We start from the raw sequence: 14,709 nt of genomic DNA, 5'->3' as shown, positions 1-14,709 counted from the left end.
CAAATAATTGTGGTTGTTATATCTTCTCCCCCCCCCCCCGGTTTGTGTGTGTATGTGTGTGTGTCTGTGTGTGTGTGTGTGTGTGTGTGTGAATTTATATATTAATTTTTAGCTCCCACCAATAAGTGAGAACATGTGGTATTTCTCTTTCTGTGCCTGACTTGTTTCACTTAATATAATTCTCTCAAGGTCCATCCATGTTGTTGCAAATGGCAGTATTTCATTCGTTTTTATAGCTGAGTAGTATTCCATTGTGTAGATGTACCACATTTTCCGTATCCACTCATCCGATGATGGGCATTTGGGCTGGTTCCAACTCTTGGCTATTGTAAAGAGGGCTGCGATGAACATTGGGAAACAGGTATACCTTCGACTTGATGATTTCCATTCCTCTGGGTATATTCCCAACAGTGGGATAGCTGGGTCGTATGGTAGATCTATCTGCAATTGTTTGAGGAACCGCCATACCATTTTCCATAGAGGCTGCACCATTTTGCAGTCCCACCAACAATGTATGAGAGTTCCTTTTTCTCCGCAGCCTCGCCAGCATTTATTGTTCATAGTCTTTTGGATTTTAGCCATCCTAACTGGGGTTAGATGGTATCTCAATGTGGTTTTGATTTGCATTTCCCGGATGCTGAGTGATGTTGAGCATTTTTTCATATGTCTGTTGGCCATTTGTATATCTTCCTTAGAGAAATGCCTACTTAGCTCTTTTGCCCATTTTTTAATTGGGTTGCTTGTTTTCTTCTTGTACAGTTGTTTGAGTTCCTTATATATTCTGGATATTAATCCTTTGTCAGATATATATTTTGCAAATATTTTCTCCCACTCTGTTGGTTGTCTTTTAACTCTTTTAATTGTTTCTTTTGCTGTGCAGAAGCTTTTTAGTTTGATATAATCCCATTTGTTTATTTTTCCTTTCGTTGCCCGTGCTTTTGGGGTCGTATTCATGAAGTCTGTGCCCAGTCCTATTTCCTGAAGTGTTTCTCCTATGTTTTCTTGAAGAAGTTTTATTGTTTCAGGGTGTATATTTAAATCCTTAATCCATTTTGAGTTGATTTTAGTATACGGCGAGAGGTATGGATCTAGTTTCATTCTCCTGCATATGGATATCCAGTTGTCCCAGCACCATTTGCTGAAGAGGCAGTCCCTTCGCCACTGAATAGGCTTGGTGCCTTTGTCAAAGATCAGCTGACAGTAAGTGTGTGGGTTGATTTCTGGATTCTCTATTCTATTCCATTGGTCAGTGTGTCTGTTTTTATGCCAGTACCATACTGTTTTGGTTATTATAGCTTTGTAGTATAGCTTAAAGTCAGGTAGTGTTATGCCTCCAGCTTTATTTTTTTTGCTCAGCATTGCTTTGGCTATGCGTGGTCTTTTATTGTTCCATATAAATGTCTGGATAGTTTTTTCCATTTCTGAGAAAAATGTCTTTGGAATTTTGATGGGGATTGCATTGAATTTGTATATCACTTTGGGTAGTATGGACATTTTCACTATGTTGATTCTTCCAATCCAAGAGCATGGGATATCTTTCCATCTTCTTGTATCCTCTCTAATTTCTCTCAGCAGTGGTTTGTAGTTCTCATTATAGAGATTTTTCACCTCCTTGGTTAACTCAATTCCTAAGTATTTTATTTTTTTGGTGGCTATTGTAAATGGGCAGGCTTTCTTGATTTCTCATTCTGCATGTTCACTATTGGAGAAAAGAAATGCTACTGATTTTTGTGTGTTGATTTTGTATCCTGCTACTGTGCTGAAATCATTTATCAATTCCAGCAGTTTTTTTGTAGAGGTTTTAGGCTGTTCGATATATAGGATCATGTCATCTGCAAACAGGGACAGTTTGACTTCATCTTTTCCAATCTGAATGCCCTTTATTTCCTTCTCTTCTCTGATTGCTCTGGCTACTACTTCCAACACTATGTTGAATAGGAGTGGTGAGAGTGGGCATCCTTGTCTAGTTCCTGTTCTTAAAGGAAAAGCTTTCAGCTTTTCCCCATTCAGGATGATATTGGCTGTGGGTTTGTCATATATGGCTTTAATTATGTTGAGATACTTTCCCTCTATACCTAACTTATAGAGGGTCTTTGTCATGAATGAGTGCTGAACTTTATCAAATGCTTTTTCAGCATCTATAGAGATGATCATATGGTCCTTGTGTTTGAGTTTATTAATATGGTGTATCACATTTATTGATGTGCGTATGTTGAACCAACCTTGCATCCCTGGGATGAATCCCACTTGATCATGATGAATAATTTTACGTATGTGTTGCTGTATTCTGTTTGCTAGTAATTTAGTGAGGATTTTTGCATCTATATTCATCAAGGATATTGGCCTGTAGTTTTCTTTTTTGGTTACATCTTTACCTGGTTTTGGTATCAGGATGATGTTTGCTTCATAGAATGAGTTTGGGAGATTTGCGTCCGTTTCAATCTTTTGGAATAGTTTGTAAAGAATCGGTGTCAATTCCTGTTTGAATGTTTGGTAAAATTCTGCTGTGAATCCATCTGGTCCTGGGCTTTTCTTTGTTGGGAGCCTTCTGATAACAGCTTCAATCTCCTTTATTGTTATTGGTCTGTTCAAATTTTCTACGTCTTCACGGCTCAGTTTTGGGAGCTTGTGTGTGTCCAGAAATTTATCCATTTCCTCCAGATTTTCAAATTTGTTGGCGTATAGTTGTTTATAGTAGTCTCGAATGATTCCTTGTATTTCAGATGAATCAGTTGTAATATCGCCTTTTTCATTTCTAATTTTTGTTATTTGAGTCTTCTCTCTTCTTTTTTTTGTTAGCCATGCTAATGGTTTGTCAATTTTATTTATCTTTTCAAAAAACCAACTTTTTGATTCGTTGATCTTTTGAATTGTTTTTTGGTTTTCAATTTAATTCAGTTCTGCTCTGATCTTAATGATTTCTTTCCATCTGCTAACTTTAGGTTTGGATTGTTCTTGTTTTTCTAGTTCTTTAAGGTGAAGTGTTAGGTTGTTCACTTGCCATCTTTCTATTCTTCTGAAGTGAGCATTTAATGCAATAAATTTTCCCCTCAATACTGCTTTTGCAGTATCCCACAGGTTTTGGTATGATGTATCATTGTTTTCATTAGTTTCAATAAATTTTTTGATTTCCTGCTTGATTTCTTCTTGGACCCATATGTCATTAAGTAGAATGCTGTTTAATTTCCATGTGTTTGTATAGTTTCCAGAGGTTCGTTTGTTATTAATTTCTAGTTTTAATCCATTGTGGTCTGAGAAGATACATGGGATAATTCCAATTTTTTTGACTTTATTGAGACTTGATTTGTGACCTAATATGTGATCTATCCTGGAGAATGATCCATGTGCTGATGAGAAAAATGAATATTCTGAGGTTGTTGGGTGGAATGTTCTGTAGATATCTGCCAATTCCAATTGGTCTAGAGTATTGTTTAGATCTTGTGTTTCTCTACTGATTCTTTGCCTAGATGATCTGTCTAATATTGACAGTGGGGTGTTCAGGTCCCCTGCTATTATGGTATTAGTGTCTATTTCCTTCTTTAGGTCTAATAGAGTTTGTTTTATAAATCTGGCTGCTCCAACATTGGGTGCATACATATTTATGATTGTTATGTCTTCTTGATGGATCAGTCCTTTTATCATTAAGTAGTGTCCCTCATTGTCTCTTTTTATGGTTTTTAGTTTAAAGTCTATTTTGTCAGATATAAGAATAGCTACTCCAGCTCATTTTTCTTTTCTGTTTGCATGGTAAATCTTTTTCCATCCTTTCACTCTTAGTCTATGTGAATCTTTATGGGTGAGGTGGGTCTCTTGTAGGCAGCATATAGTTGGGTCCTCCTTTTTGATCCAGTCAGCCAGTCTGTGTCTTTTGATTGGGGAATTTAAGCCTTTTACATTAAGAGTTGTTATTGAAAGGTGTTGATTTATTCCTAGCATTTTATTGGTTGTTTGGTTGTCTTAAGTGTCTTTTGTTCCTTGCTTTCTGATTTACTGTTTGTTTTCTGTGTTTGTTGGTTCCTTAGGTTGTAGATAGTGTTTTTGTTAGCTTGTTTTCTCTTCATGAATGCCATTTTTATTATACTAGCGGGTTTAGATTTTTCTTGGGTTTTTATGGCAGTGGTAATTATTTTTCAGGAACCAAACCCAGTACTCCCTTGAGGATTTCTTGTAAGGGTGGTCTTGTGGTAGTGAACTCCCGCAGTTTTTGTTTGTCTGAAAAATATACTATTTGCCCCTCATTTCGGAAGGATAGCCTTGCAGGGTAGAGTATTCTTGGCTGGCAATCTTTGTCTTTTAGTATTTTGAAAATATCATCCCATTCCTTTCTAGCTTTTAGGGTTTGTGATGAAAAGTCTGATGTTAACCTGATTGGGGCTCCCTTATAGGTGATTTGATGCTTCTCTCTTGCAGCTTTTAAGATTCTCTCTTTATCTCTGAGTTTTGCCAATTTGACTATGACATGTCTTGGAGAAGGTCTTTTTGGGTTGAATACATTTGGAGATCGTTGAGCTTCCTGGATCTGAAGATCTGTGATTTTTCCTATACCTGGGAAGTTTTCTGCCACTATTTTGTTGAATATGTTTTCAATGGAATCTCCATTTTCCTCCCCTTCTGGAATACCCATGACTCGGATATTTGATCGCTTATGGTTGTCTGATATCTCTCTCAGATTTTCTTCAATGTCCTTGATTCTTTTTTCTTTCTTTTTGTCTGCTTGTGTTATTTCAAACAGCCCATCTTCAAGTTCAGAGGTTCTCTCTTCAACTTCGACAAGCCTGCTGGTTAAACTCTCCGTTGTGTTTTTTATTTCGTTGAATAACTTCTTCAGTTCAGCAAGTTCTGCTACATTTTTTTTTCAGGACATTGATTTCCTTGTACATTTCCTCTTTCAGATCCTGTATACTTTTCCTCATTTCATCATGATGTCTAGCTGAGTTTTCTTGTATCTCATTCAGTTTCCTTAGAATTATCACTCGAAATTCCTTGTCAGTCATTTCAAGGGCTTCTTGTTCTATAGGATCTAGAGTTTGAGATTTATTAACTTTTGGTGGTGTACTTTCTTGATTTTTTGTATTTCTGGTATCTTTTTTTTGGTGTTTATTCATTGTGGCCGGGGGTTTCACAGTCCACCGTTTTGAGACTAATGACTAACTAGGGTGTTGCTCTGGTTGCCAATTTCGTATGGCTCCCTCCGTGACTGCTCAGTTGGCCTCTAGTGCCTTGTGTGTGTGGTTGCCTCGGGTCTTGGGCTTCTCCGGGGAGCCACCTTTCTGGTCAGCTTGGACTCTGCTGGGCTGGTGGATCACGTACCACAGGGTGTGTGATCTCTGTTGAGCTTTCACTTCCTGTGCAGGACTTCTCCCTGTTCCGTGTGCTCTGGCCCAGGCTGTTAGATCGTGCAGTAGCGACCCCACCGGGTGTGTGGTTTTTGTCGAGTCTCCGCCTCCCTGGCCGCACATCTCCCCACTCTGTGCGCACTGTGCTGAGCTGGGGCGTGTCTTCTGCACCCCTCGTCTATCAGCTGGGCCTTCAAGACCCTGCTCGGCACCGCCTTGCCCAGGAAGTCTACCAGGTTTCTGCTGGGCACAGACGACCAGTCTCTCTGGGTGCCTTTGTAGCACTATGTAGATCTTTCTCGGGTCTTGTTCACCTTTGTATCCCCCCAGTATAAACCGAGTCTGGCGCCCACCTGCAGCCTGGTCTCCGGCAGGTTCAAGCGGACCTGGGAGCTCTCCTACCACACTATTCCCAACCAGAAATTCGTTAGGCTTTTTTTCCAAACTGGTGGCCGCAGAGATGGTATCTGCCTCCCAGTAACAGGGAGTTTAGCTGGGGCCGGAGTCCAGGGTATGGTGGAGTGACAGTCGGCCCGCCCGTACTTCCTTGCCCTCCCGAAACTGGCCCGGGACGCCCCCCACCACCAGCCCCGCCAGAGAACCACCGAGGGAGTGGGAGCGAAGGCCGGTCCGCAGGCTCCGGAAAGCCTGGCGCCAGGCCAGCAAATGGGAGGGCTCAGTGATGGCCGAGCAGGGCGGAGCTGCCCGCACCTGGGAAAATGGAGGCAGCACCTGGCGGTGAGTGGCCTGGTGGTGTAGGCGGGAGCCGCGTGGGCATCCACCCCGTGAACAGAGCTGTGCCAGGGGTCACTCACAGTGCTGTGCCAGGTCGGGTGCTCGCTCTCTGTCTCTGGTTTGCCGCCTTTCCCAGTTCTTGGCCGCTGCCGCCTCAGGCTGTTCAGTCACGGCGCAGCTCGGGCGCTCCCAGGAATCTTCTTTAATGCCGGCCTGAAACCTCGAATCCTGAATAGGGCAGCTGGCCGCCTTCAGCGCGGGCCCCGGCCTCCGGGATCCTGGCTGCATCCACAGCAGCCCTGGCGCCGTGTTCCCTGTTTCGAGACTCGCTTTTGCAGCTAAGAAAACTGGTCAATAATTTTTTGACAAGCATCTCAAGACCATTCCATGAGAAAAGAAAAGTATCTTCAACAAATTGTGCTGAGGGAACTACATATCCACGTGCAAAAGAATAAATTTCGACACTTATCTTACACCATATACAGAATTTAACTCAAAATGGATCAAGGACCTAAATGGAAGACTTAAAACTGTGAAACTCTTAGAAGAACCCATAGGGGCAAATCTTTATGATCTTAGATTTGGCAATTGTTTCTTAAATATGACAACAAAAGCACAGGCAAAAAAGAAACATAGTAAAATGGACTTCAGCAAAATTAAAAATTTTTATGTATCAAAGGACACTATCAAGAGAGTGAAAAGACAACACACAGAATGGAAAGATATATTTGTAAATCATATATCTTATAAGGGTTTAATATCAAGTGTGTGTGTATATATATAATAGTATTGGTTTTTTGTTGTTGAGTTGCAGGACTTCTATATAAACCCCAAAATGGGTAAAGAGCTTGAATAGACATTTCTCCAAAGAAGATATATGAATGACCAGAAGACACATGAAAAGATGCTAAGCATCACTAATCATTAGGGAAATGCAAATCTAAACCACAATGACATACCACTTCATAGCCTCTAGAATGGATATTATTTTTTAAAAAATTTTGGCAGCTGGCCAGTACAGGGATCCAAATCCTTGACCTTGGTCTTATAACACCATCCTCTAACCAACTAAGATAACTGGCAAGCCCCTTAAATTAAAGGAAAATAATTGTTGGCAAGGATGTAGAGAAATTAAAACCCTCTTTCATTGCTAGTGAGAATGTAAAATGGTGTAGCTGCTGTGGAAAAAGTTTGGCAGTTCCTCAAAAAGTTAAACATAGAGTTACCATATGACACAGCAATGTTACTCCTAGATATGTACACAAAAAAGTTAAAATAGAGATTGAAACACACACTCGTACACTGATGTTCACAGCAGCATTACAGTAGCTAAAACGTGGAAACAATCCAGTGTCCATTACATGTGTGTGTGTGCACACACATATGTGTATGTATATATGTGTGCATACAAATAGTATTCAGCCATATAAGAAATGAAGATCTGATACATACTACAACATGAATAAACTTTGAAAACATGAAATAATGTAAAATGAATTTAAAAACATAAGTGCAATAAGCCAGCTACAAAAGGACAGATGTTACATTATTCCACGTGCATGAAAAATCCAGAATAGGCAAATTCATAGAGACAGAAAGTAGATTAGTGGTTACCAGGGGCTGGGAAGAGGAGGAGATGGGAATTACTGCTTAATGGTTACAGAGTTTCTGTTTAGAGTAATGAAAATGTTCTGGAAATTGTGGTGACAGCTACACAATATTGTGAATGTACCTAATGCCACTGAATTGTATATTTTTAAATTGTTAAGATGGTAAATTTTATGGTATGTATATTTTGCCCTGAGAAAAAATAGAAAGAGAGAGAGAGAGAGAGGGAGACGGAGGGAGGGCAGGAAGGAAGTCAGGTGGGAAGGAAGGAGGAAAGGGTCGGTGTTTGTTGCCTCATGTAACTGAAAAGTTGGGATAGCTTCAGGCAAGACTAGATCCAGGAGTTCAATATACAGCATCAGGAGTATGTCTTTCTCAAACTCTTTCTCAATTTGTGCTTTCTTGTGTGTTGGCTTTAATTGTGAAGCAGTTTTTTCATATGTGGTGGCAAGAAAACCACCCAAAACTCCTAACATTCCAAGCCACCCTTGAACTTACTTAGCAGCCTCAATGGGGATAGGGTACCTCTTTCTTCCTAGATTGGCTGGCTTAAATGCCCACACCTAGATCCCAAGAAGAGAAGGTCAGTCAACTCCACTTCAAACATAACGACTAAGGGGTAGGAAGAAGTGTTTTCCCAAAGGAAATTCAAAGCAACGGGAAAGGACACTATGCAGGCAAAACTTTAAATGCCACCACAACCCCCACCTTCAACAGGAGATGCTAGCACCTGGAGCCTGGATGTTCCTTGCCTTTTTTTTTTTTTTTTTTTTTAACCTGCTCTCTTTCCTGGTGCAGAAATTAGCCAACTGCATGATAAGTAATACTAGGAGAAAAAAGATGAGAGGCCTGAATGACCCACTAAGTAGATGACCAACTACCTGTATCAATTAGGATTTAAGTTGCAAAAGTGTTACAAAACCTAACTCAAACTGACTTTACTGAAAGACAGTTTATTGACTCATAACTAGTAAGTGCAAGAGTGGGTCTGACTTCGGGGGTGGCTTGATTGCGTGAGTGGCTGCAATGACAACAACTGGGCTTGGTTTCTCTTCTCTGAGCCCTGCTTTCTTCTGCGTTTACACCATTCTCTGGTCTCCAGAAGCTCCAAACTCCCAACACCTAGGGTCAAGAGGGTGACTCTGCATGCTGTCAATGAGAAAGAGAACCATCACTCTTCCAGTTTTCCTAGCAAAAGGCTCAGTGCCTCTCATGGGCTTTGACTGTGTCCCATACCCACTGCTGAACCAGTACTGTGGCTAGGGGAAAGCCACAGATGGAGCAGCTCACCCAACCCTGTGGACCTACAAAACTCAGGCCCTGTTACCAAAAGAAGAGGGAAGGATGCTTGGTGGTCAAAAAACAAGCAGATGTGTATGATACCTCGTGTCATCACAAGAGGCTTGGCAAATGAGGTTAGCTGGATCGTATAGTTGGCAAATTGGAACTTTCAGCTTGGAACTTGTGGCTGGGATCCCCCCATCCCAGGGGAGAGGGTTCTCTCTGAGCCTTGCTGACTCTGAATGGAATAGTGAGGAGCCCAGGAAGAGACTGGGGACCCTTGTGGTACAATCCAGCTCTGTCACTTAGTAGCTGAGTGACAGGGTAGAGTGGGCCTGTTGGTCAAGATCTCTGACTTACCCACATCTATGACCCCTTCTCAGAGAATCTGCTTCTCTCTTGCCTGCTGAGTCCCCCTCCCTCATGTGAGAACTGGTCCTCTGACATGTAAGAAATGTATTAAGGGAATCATCTGTGAAAGAAAATGAGTGGGAACCAGAAGAGGCTGCGAGAGCTTTAGCCCACAACGTAGGTCTGACCCCAAGTGAAAGAAAGAATGAAGGAAGGAAGGAGAGAAGTTTGGGCGGAACCCGCTAAGCCTGCAGTGCAGTTGTAAGGAAAGTTCGACAAGGTGCTGGGGAGTCCTCAAGCCAAAGTCGGCTGTCAGATGAGTCCCACATCTCCCAAGAATGGGCCTGACTTTGTACCCTTGCCATGCTCAGTCATGAGCTGAGAAGCGTGGCCTTGACTATGGGTTTCAGAGCACAGCATCTAGGGCCCTTGGTCAATTACACCCCGTGCAATCAGAGATCTGGCTGCCACAGTCCACCACCCAGTTACTGTGGGGTGGATGTCTCAGTAGGCTGGGCTGCCTGGCTCTCTCTGTCAGGAATGGAACACTGAGGCTTGAGGCCAGAGGTTGCACACTCAGAGGCTGGCAGGGGCCAGATCCTTATATAAATGAGCAAGAAGAGCCAGGGGGTAGTGTGGGAGGAACTGGCAGACTGTGGATCCGGCCCCATCTAAAGGAACTAAGCTCCAGCCGACTGATGCTTCATGAAATTCAGGCCCAATGATCCCATTAGCCGAGAGGCCAGAATTATGGACTTCTTTGTGAAATTACCCAATTTTTAAATGTTGGTCACTAATTGAACTTTTAAAAATACAATAAAACCGTCTACTAGCCAAAAACACAGGTCTGTAGTGTTTGTGAGAGGCCCATGTTGGGGACAGGCTGGGGCACTGGCCAGAGGTACTAAGAAAGCCCTGCAGAGAGTGAAGAGTGAAATAAAGGCAGAGAAGGCTGCAGGGGTGCTGGGCCATCAGCTCTGAGAGCAGATGCCCCGAGAGGGTCCCCTGTTCCTGACTCAGGCCAGAACCACTCTGGGGAAAGCAGGTAACCTGCTGGCAAAATGGGTCTCTGAGAAGTCCCTAGTTCCTTTGAATCAAATCTCCTCTTCTTGAGCTCTTGTGTGTCCCTGGTCCTTGAAAATACTTACACTACCTGATTACAAAGCTATACTACAGTAGGATGCATTACTAAAAGCTATAGTAATTAAGACAGCATGGTAATGGCAAAAGAATAGACACATAGATCAATGGAACAGAGTAGAGATTCCAGAAATAGACCCACACAATTATAACCAACTGATTTTTTTCAAAGGTGTGAAGGCAATTCAATGGAGAAAGAATGGTCTCTTCAACAAATGGTGCTAGAAAAATTAGATGTCCATTCACCAAAAAGAAAAAAAAAAAAAAAAAGAAAGCCTTTATACATAACTCACATCCTACACAAAAAATTAACTCAAAACAGATCACAGATATAAATGCAAAATACAAAACTATAAATCTTCTAAAAGAAAACGTAATGCAAAATTTATGTGACCTTGGGTTTGGCAATGAACAACATTGATAATTTCAAATTTATCAAAATTAAAAATGTTTGCTCTGTGAAAGACACTGGTAAGAGAATGAAAAACAATCCCCATGCAGGAAAAAAATTTACAAATTACTATCTGATAGAGGATTTGTATCCAGAATATATAAAGAACTCTTCAAACTCAACAATAAGAAGATGGTCAACCCAACTTTAAAAAATGAGTAAAAGATCCTGAACAGATACTTTACAAAGGAAGATAGACAGATGGCAAATAAGCATATGAAAAGATGCTCAACATCATTGTCATTAGGGAAATGCAAATTAAAATAACAATGACATAATACTATATACTTATTAGAATGGTTGCAGTCCAAAAACTGATAATAACAATTGCTGTCTAGGATGTGGAGTAACAGGAACTCTCATCTGTTGCTGGTGGGAATGTGAAATGGTACAGCCACTTTGGAAGACAGTTTGGAAGCTTCTTACAAAGTTAAACATAAATTTATCATACAACCAGAGACAATTGCACTCTCTGACTTTAAAATATATATCAACACAAAAAGCTTTATGTAAATATTTATAGTGTCAAGGCAAGGATATGGTTCGAATATGCATGGATTTTGTTAACAGGATACTTTGCATGGACTGCTTGTTTCAAATTTGTTACTTCCTTGTTACTTGGGGTCTTACTTTCTCCCAATAAGTGAAGGGTCCTGGCGATTTCTGGGGTTCTGCCTACTCTGCTGTTAATTGAGGGACCCAAGAGTCCACAAATGTCCCCAGTTGAGTCCCAGATATCACCGTGACCTGGCCTCACACTTAGGGTTGCCAGATTTAGCACATATAAATTTCACTCAAATATAAATTTCAGATAAACAACAATTTTTTTTGTACATCCATCTAATATTCGGAATATATTTATACTAAAAGGAAAAATTCATGGTGTCTCTGAAATTTTTATTTATTTTATTATTATTTTTTTAAAGATGACCGGTAACGGGATCTTAACCCTTGACTTGGTGTTGTCAGCACCACGCTCAGCCAGTGAGCAAACCGGCCATCCCTATATAGGATCCGAACCCGTGGCCTTGGTGTTATCAGCACCGCACTCTACCCGGAGTGAGCCACGGGCCGGCCTTGAGTTGTTTTTTTTTTAAAGAGACATGGGAGAATAGATGTGGAGGGGGAAGCAGGAAGGCCTCCAAGAGCAGGAATGTGAATAGGAATGTCAGATGAAATAAAAGAGTCTCAGTTGAATTTAAATTTCAGAGAAACCGGTCATCTTTTTTTAAAAAAAAAAAAAAAAAACAAAAACAACTCAAGCATCAAGGACTGAAGCACTGATTTCCAAGTTCCAGCCACATAAATGGATAACTGTCATCTGCCAGGAACTGACGATAGAAACAAGTGTGGGGAGACGGGAAATGGAAGAGCATTTCGTGGAGTTAATCCCAGCCTGTTGTCTCCACTGCCAGGCTCAGAAGCCTTAGGGTTGGGCCTACAGTAATGATTCTCAACTTTGCAGCACCCCTTCTCTGGGAAGCCTTCTCTGAGTATTCCCAGGTTGGGTCAAGCACAGCACCCTGGACTTCCCTTTACTACATACTCATATACGAGAGTATTCCAAAAAGTTGGTGGAAATATTCATATTACCTTTTAGCTCTATGTTCCCATGAATTTTTTGAAGTACCCTCATAGGTTTTTGTACACATTTTCTTTTAACTTCATACTATAGTGTAACACACATGCAGAAAAGTGCACAAATCTAAGCATACATCATTTGATGTATTTTCACAAAGCGAGCACAAGATCAAGATCCCAGATAAACAAAAAGAACATTTCTAGAACCCAGAAGCTTTTCCAAGGCCCCTTCTGTTCACCAACCTCCATCGTTCCCCCTCCCCCGGCCCCAGTAACCACTATCCTGACTTCTAACCCTTTAGAATAGTGTCACCTGTTTTTAAACTTCATACAAATGGACTCATACAGTATGTGCTCTTGGGTCCAGCCTTGTGTTATTTCATACAGTATTTTAATAAGTGCTGACAATGTAATTTGCAGGGCCCCTTGTTCAAAAATTATTAAGAATTCAAGGTGACAACAGCAGAGCAAAAATCAATCATGGGGTCCTGAGTGCAGGGCCCTGTGGACTACGTAAGTCACATGCCCATGAAGCCAGCCTAGATTCCATTTGCCTGTTTGTGTGTCTCCTCCTTGGGGACACAAGCTATGTTGGGGACAAAGCAGCATCTCTGCAGAGCTTTCACACTTTTCATTCTCTGAAACTTCTCAGAGACTTTGAGGCCTGGAGGGACGGTGATCATTTTAAGAATCGCAACAATTTTACAAATGCAGAGTCCAGATGAAAGACACCATGGGACTAAGCCAAAGTTCCACAGTGAGTGAGTGCGGGGCTGAGCCTCACCCTCAAGCCTTCTGGCTCTAGACAGCCTCCCCTTGCCATTTACAGCCTTCCCTTGCCACACCCAGCTCCGCCAGACATTCTACCAAGTGCCAAGTACTGTACTCACCATGAAGGGAATAAAGAGTCCCTGCCCACAAGGAACTGTCAGTCCAATTGGAAAACAAAAATGGGACGTACACACATGAAAAAATTATTAACCAAATTATTTCTCCCTTCACGTGGCCCTTGCAGCTCCGAGAACCGCTGACTGTCTCTGTCTAACCAAGCAAGAGGGACCAAATGGAAGGGGTGGGTGTGGGGGGCTGGACAGGAGGCTGGGGCAGGCATACCTCCTGGGAGCCCTGGAGAACCGAGTGATGAAGCACAGCCTGTCCATTTGCTGCTGCTGCTTCTGTGCAGTGAGCATCCTGGACAACCCTTCGGCCCCTGTGGCACTTGCTCACGGGAAAGAGTCTGACCGCTGGAGCTCTGTCAGGTGCCCAAGCCCTGGCTCTCCCAGGGCTGGGATAGGCAGAGCCTGGCCCCTCTCGTTCTCACAGTAGGAGGGAGGGAATTCTTCAGAAGGAAATCAAGGGGTCATGAGGACCAGGGAATGGAGGCTTGGTTACTAAAAAACAGCAAACATCCCGTATAACACACACATTTGTTTACATAGCCAGTACACGGAACAAAGCGAGGATCTCTCTCGACCTTGAAAATGACTTTGCCCTGCTTGTGGAGAAACTAGTGCAGCCATTACAGAAGATGAGCCTGCAAACACTCAATGCAAGTGAGGCATGGTAGTTAATTTTAGGTGTCAGTTTGACTGGGTTAAGGGATAGCCAGATAACTGGTAAAACATTATTTCTGGGTGCGTCTTGCAAGGGTGTTTCCAGAAGAGATTAGCATTTGAATCAGTGAACTGGGTAAGAAAGATCCTCCCTCACCTATGCTGGAGGGAATCAACATCCAATCCGTTCAGGGCCCAGGTATAACAAAAAGGAAGAGAAAGGGCAAATTTGCTCTCTCTTCTAGAGCTGGGTAATCCACCTTCTCCCGCACTTACACATTGGAGCTCCTGGTTCTCAGGCCTTCAAACTCAGACTGAATTACACCACTGGCTTCCCTGGTTCTCCAGCTGGTAGATGGCATATTGTGGGACTTCTCAGCCTCTATAATCTCTTGAGCCAATTTTCATAATAAATTCCTCTTATACTTCTACATATATCGTATTGGTTCTGTTTCTTTGAAGAACCCTGACTAATGTGGCTAAAGTATGTAACACAAGTTTCAACTCACCAATGCACACACCAAAACCCTCTCAGGAGCGTGACTTCCTTGAAAGGAAGGCCATGTTAACATCAGGGAGTGACTTCCAAGGAGACTGGAAGAGAGTAGGGGGGTCAGTTGGAAAGAATATGGAAAGAATCCCCATCTGTGACATAGGAAAGAGGCCTAGAGTC

Source organism: Cynocephalus volans, chromosome 10, assembly GCF_027409185.1.
Source record: "Cynocephalus volans isolate mCynVol1 chromosome 10, mCynVol1.pri, whole genome shotgun sequence".
NCBI lineage: Eukaryota > Metazoa > Chordata > Mammalia > Dermoptera > Cynocephalidae > Cynocephalus > Cynocephalus volans.
Note: the sequence above shows the minus strand (reverse complement) of the source record.